Source organism: Amblyomma mixtum, chromosome 7 (genome assembly GCF_055824585.1).
Source record: "Amblyomma mixtum isolate Tamu chromosome 7, ASM5582458v1, whole genome shotgun sequence".
NCBI classification, from domain to species: Eukaryota; Metazoa; Arthropoda; class Arachnida; order Ixodida; family Ixodidae; genus Amblyomma; species Amblyomma mixtum.
This window is the reverse complement of record NC_143018.1, coordinates 99,328,009-99,333,460: the sequence shown is the minus strand read 5'-3', so window position 1 is coordinate 99,333,460 and position 5,452 is coordinate 99,328,009.

Genomic DNA, 5,452 nt, shown 5'->3' with positions numbered 1-5,452 from the left:
ATGACCTGGAATAACTCTGCGAGGTAGAACGGTGTCGCCGAGCTGCATCCTCAGCACGACGCTTTGCAAGACGTTCTTCGAGCTGTTCTGGCGTCTCTTGCGCATGTTGTCGCTTTTTCGCTTCTTCCTGTCGCTGCCACTTCTCCTTAGAGGACTGCATAGCAAAGCATTCACGCCAAGGCAAGCGTGCATTTATAGACGCTCTACAGCGCGGGGACGATGGGCGCCGCCATATTTGGTGACGTGACCATTCCGCCACGCTGCCATGGAGTCCACAAAACGCCATCGCCCGTTCGGCTGTACGCTTTGCTCGTCGGCTAATTGGTTTTTGAGGAAAGGAAATGTATCTGTATCACATATCTCGGTGGACACCTAAACCTCGCCGTAACGAGAATGGAGGAAGATTGGAGTGAACGAAGACACCGTATTCATTAGGCGCGCCTTTGTTGATTCGAAACCATCCAGCTGGCAGAGCGTAGTGGTTAGCGTGCTCGTCTCGCACTGCGGTGACCCTGGTTCTATTTCCCAACTCGACCAGTTTCCTACTGGGTGGCATTTATATATGTGGTCTGATTAGAAATTAAGCTAATTGCTTAACCGATATCATTCGAATGCCATCGATGCACTGCGCGCCAATGCTGCTAACGCCGGCTTTGAAGGCCTGAAGTGGCGGACCTCTTAATGGCGCCATCTGCCGCATACAGAGCAAACTACTCGGCGCCGCGGGCCGCGCGGCGTGCCGATGATGCTGCCATCTGGCGGGGCGCGGCTGACGCAACGTTGTTCAAGGTCATCCGCCCCTACCGACCTGTGCTACGCGTGGAGGCGAAACTTACAGTAGTATTTCTAACACAATAAAATTAACTAGTCAATTTCAGCTATGCTACTAGTCAATTTTAGCTATGCTGGTTAGCGCACTTTAGCTGTATTCGGGCAGGCTACAGCGCTGAGAATGCTAAGCCGTAAAGACCACTCCTACTGAAAAAGGCCGGTTTTAAAAATTGCGGAACAACTTAAGTTTTACATCCGGCATACGCCTAACATGGTGATGGAACACATTAAGGAGAGTTTAACACGACCAACGCTTTCCGTTTTTGTTTTTGTGGGAATAAAGATCACAATTTGGATTTCGTCGTGTATGGAATTTTTTTCTTTCTTGCGAATTCACTCATGCAAAACAGAAGAAATTCATCAGACTTGGCTCCAACATCATTACATAGTAATTTGGATTGGAGGTAGATGGTCTCACGTCAAAACGAAAACCACAATTGTAAGTGAAGATGGTAATGGGTGCCGAGTTTGGGCTTCGACTTGAATTGTGGGCATGGTAGAAAAGTTATTTCTTGACACTCTCCAGTAAAAGAAAAAACAACTTTTGTTCCTGCGCAGCTTCTGGAAGTAACTCTTTGCCCAGACGTTATTATTTGATCGTTTCAGCAGGTTTGAACCCAGGAATGCATCTAACGATTGCTTTTGGTAACTGAAAGTTTTTTTTTGAACTTACACAATGCTGATGGATGTCATGGCAAGAAGGCTGTAAGAAAAGCTTGGCAAAGCCAGGACACTAGTGAATGGCAGAACAGGAGTGCACAGATGAGGCTGAATAACATAAAAATTAACATAATAAATACCATGAGCATTGGCACCCGAAAGAAAAGGAAAAGCAGAACCTGTTTATAAATGCATTAAGTCTGTGTTATAAACACTTTTACAAAGAGGTGCGCCTGAGAAGTGAATGTCAAATAAATAAACTAATGTGAAATAAATACTGCGCAATATATAGCAGCGACTCTATATGATGTTACGACCCATCTTGAGACCCATGATAAAACGGAGGTGGATTCAACAGTAGCGGCCATTTCGACGGGATATTTGACCCCAAGATGACCCCACGGCTCGGTGCCAACGACCTTCTAGAAGGTTCTAGAAGGACCGACGACCGGGGAAAATAGGTTGCCCCTCGACTGAAAGAAGCCCGGAACGAATCAGAGGAAGCCGGCCCAGCTGTGTCTGCGACGTCAACAGGCCACACCTGGGTTCGATGAACGCGAGCGGCCAACACAATGCTACAGTGATGCGGACTTAGCATCTTCCTCGCCAGTTACCACGTGCGGGCTCTCAACAGGTGTCTTGGCCAGCTGCGTCTGCGACGTCAACAGGCCACACCTGTGTTCGATGGACGCGAACAGCCAACTCAATGCTACAGTGATGTGGACTTAGCATCTTCCTCGCCAGTTCCCACGTGCCGGCTCTCAACAGGTGTCTTAGTTGGCAGTGACGTGTGGTGGCGATTTTTTGTGTCCCGATGAATTGCCGCCTAGTGAAGAGGGTCAACAGGTCTTCGATGGCTGCGCTAGTGCCGATCTTTTGTGTCGCGATGAATAGTCGCCTGGTGAATGGGCGGAGCCTTGGGCTATATAACCTGCTACCAAAGTGGGCACGAACGCTCTGGACCTTCGGTAATAGGTTCATCCAGTGTGGCTCTGAACCTTGGGTAATAGGTTCATCCATTGGCTCTGGGCCCTGGGAAAAAGGCTCATCTAGTCGATCGACGTCATGAACTCTTAAATTTTGATTCCTTGCTCTTCTTTTGTAAATTTTTGTAATTAAGTGTCTTAGTTTCTCGCCATTAAATCTGCTTGTTTTTGTAATCCCCAGCCATCTGAAGTTAGACTTGCCTTATCCCGGACGAGCCCGTTGGTGAAGCAACAACTGGCCACGCTACCTCGAGCCACAACAACTGGTGAACAGCGGTGGGACCCGAAGCCTTGGGATTCGAGGCCTGGAAGTCCCGACATCTGTGGAACAGCGATGGGAATCTCAGGCTACAAGCGGCAACAACGGTCGGCCAGCGAGAGTGCAGCTGTCTTGGACATGATCACGTGTGTGGGTGAGTGCTTGACTTTTCCTTTGATGTGGACCAGGTTCTAAAAGAGGTTTAAAATTTAGAACTGGTAGACACCTGTGCTTAAATCTTAGAGGTTGGTATTTTTGCATAGTTGTTTTGGAAATAGCTCAGACTCATAACTATCATGGACCTACAGAAACTGCAGAAGCCGGACCTGTTGCTGTTGTGTGAGGAATTGGGGATTGAGACAAGGGGTTTGGCACGAAAACCCGTGGTAATTCAGGCCATTACTGATTTAGGGGCAGATGATGAGGAGCTCATTGAAGCGTGGAGTCTCATCGAACAAAAAAAGGAAGAGCAGCTCAGACAGCAAAAAGAGCAGGAAAAAGAGCAGCTCAGACAGCAAAAAGAGCAGGAGAAAGAGCAGCTCAGAGAGGAAAAAGAGCGGGAAGAAGAGAAGCTCAGACAGGAAAAAGAGCAGCTCAGACAGGAAAAAGAGCAGCTCAGACAGCAGGAAGAGCGAGAAAGAGAGGAAAAGTGGCGTCAGCGCGAACGTGAGAATGAAGCAAAATTACTGAAGCTAAAGACTGAGCTCAGTAAGTTAGATATGGAGTTGAGCGAGAGGTCGGGCAGTTGTCCCCAGCAAGTAGTACCTCTTCTCAACAAGGAGGCAGGCGAGAAGTGTGAAACTATTCCGCAGAAAAGCCTCCGCGTGGAGAAAGAACAGGAAAAGCGAAACCTTTGCGAGGAAAAAGAAAGGCGTGACGCGCTTCCTGTTAGCCGTGAGACAGAGAGCGCGTTGGAAGATAAGGCAGAGGTCCCGCGCCAGAAAGAATGCAGTGAGGTTCGGTGTGCACGCAATGACAGAGCCAGAGAAGGGACACCGCTGGTGCAGCTGACGAGCACTAGCAGTCAGGAAGTTGAGGCTGTACTAAGCGGCACAAGGAGTGAACGGGATTCACCTGACGGCAGCAGTGAAGTGGCAGGCAAGAGCGCAACATTCGCCGTAAAGTGCCGTACAGACGAGATTGTTTCTGTTGCCCGGAATGCGTTTGATGCTGCTCCGATAGAAAGGCAGCAACAAAATGAGCTTTGGTGCTCAGATGGAACCACAGGAGTGGACGATAGGACAGTTGAGCCGCCGCCTAGCACTGTGAGCAAAGCGCAAGTAGCATTGCTGCGCAGGAAAAATCGCGAACGCGATCAGAGATTGAGAAACGCTAGGGCAGGTGTGGATGCTAATGCGAGGGCCGGCAAATCAACTCAGGACGGCGCCGCGAGAACTGTTGACCGAAAAGGAAAATCAGTAACATTTTCCCGAAGGCGGATGGGCCCGATGAAAGCCCAGGTGACTGCCCTTGCGGGCCGAAAGAGGGACAGACGGCGTAGTCGTTGGATACGAGACGCAGGCTTTGCGCTACGAACAATAGGGCGCGACAGCCACACAAAAGGGCGCCGCAGAGAGCGCGTGAGTCGGAGGGGGTCGCGGCAGGCAGGGAAAAAGAAATGGAGGAGGCACCCTTTCCGCAGTAGGTCGAGCAGAGGCAGAACTAATGAACACCGCAGTTTTCTTGAAGCACCTGCTTGTAGACCGGCCATCCGACCACGACCACACAGGGCGCGGCTGAAGAATGTCCAATTCCGGGAATAAGTGTTTTCCTTTTTTTTTGTGCATTGACTCACTGTAAAAAAAACGAGACAGGGGTGAAGGCAAACGAGTTTTCAGTGTGAGCTATTCACAACGGCTATACTAACCGGATTATAGCACGCTCTTTTGGAACTGGTTCGCTCGGAGGGAAGTTGAGTGCTTGCTTGCGCATGTGGTTCAGGTTTCAGAGACGCCTCAAAGATTTTGGCCGACGTAATGCAAGACCACGTTGCGAGCGGCAGAGGGCTTTTGACATACTTCAGCGAGCAATTAGCCCAAGTCGTCTCTTTGTGCAGCAGCGATGACTGCTACTCGCGGAGACTCGTCTGGCGGGGGAGGTAGATGTTACGACCCATCTTGAGACCCGAGATGAAACGGAGGTGGATTCAACAGTAGCGGCCATTTCGACGGGACGTTTGACCCCCAAGATGACCCCACGGCTCGGTGCCAACGACCTTCTAGAAGGTTCTAGAAGGACCGACGACCGGGAAAATAGGTTGCCCCTCGACTGAAAGAAGCCCGGAACGAATCAGAGGAAGCCGGCCCAGCTGCGTCTGCGACGTCAACAGGCCACACCTGGGTTTGATGGACGCGAGCGGCCAACACAATGCTACAGTGATGCGGACTTAGCATCTTCCTCGCCAGTTCCCACGTGCGGGCTCTCAACAGGTGTCTTGGCCAGCTGCGTCTGCGACGTCAACAGGCCACACCTGTGTTCGATGGACGCGAACAGCCAACTCAATGCTACAGTGATGCGGACTTAGCATCTTCCTCGCCAGCTCCCACGTGCGGGCTCCCAACAGGTGTCTTAGTTGGCAGTGACGTGTGGTGGCGATCTTTTGTGTCACGATGAATTGCCGCCTAGTGAAGAGGCTCAACAGGTCTTCGATGGCTGTGCTAGTGCCGATCTTTTGTGTCGCGACGAATTGTCGCCTGGTGAAAGGGCGGAGCCTTGG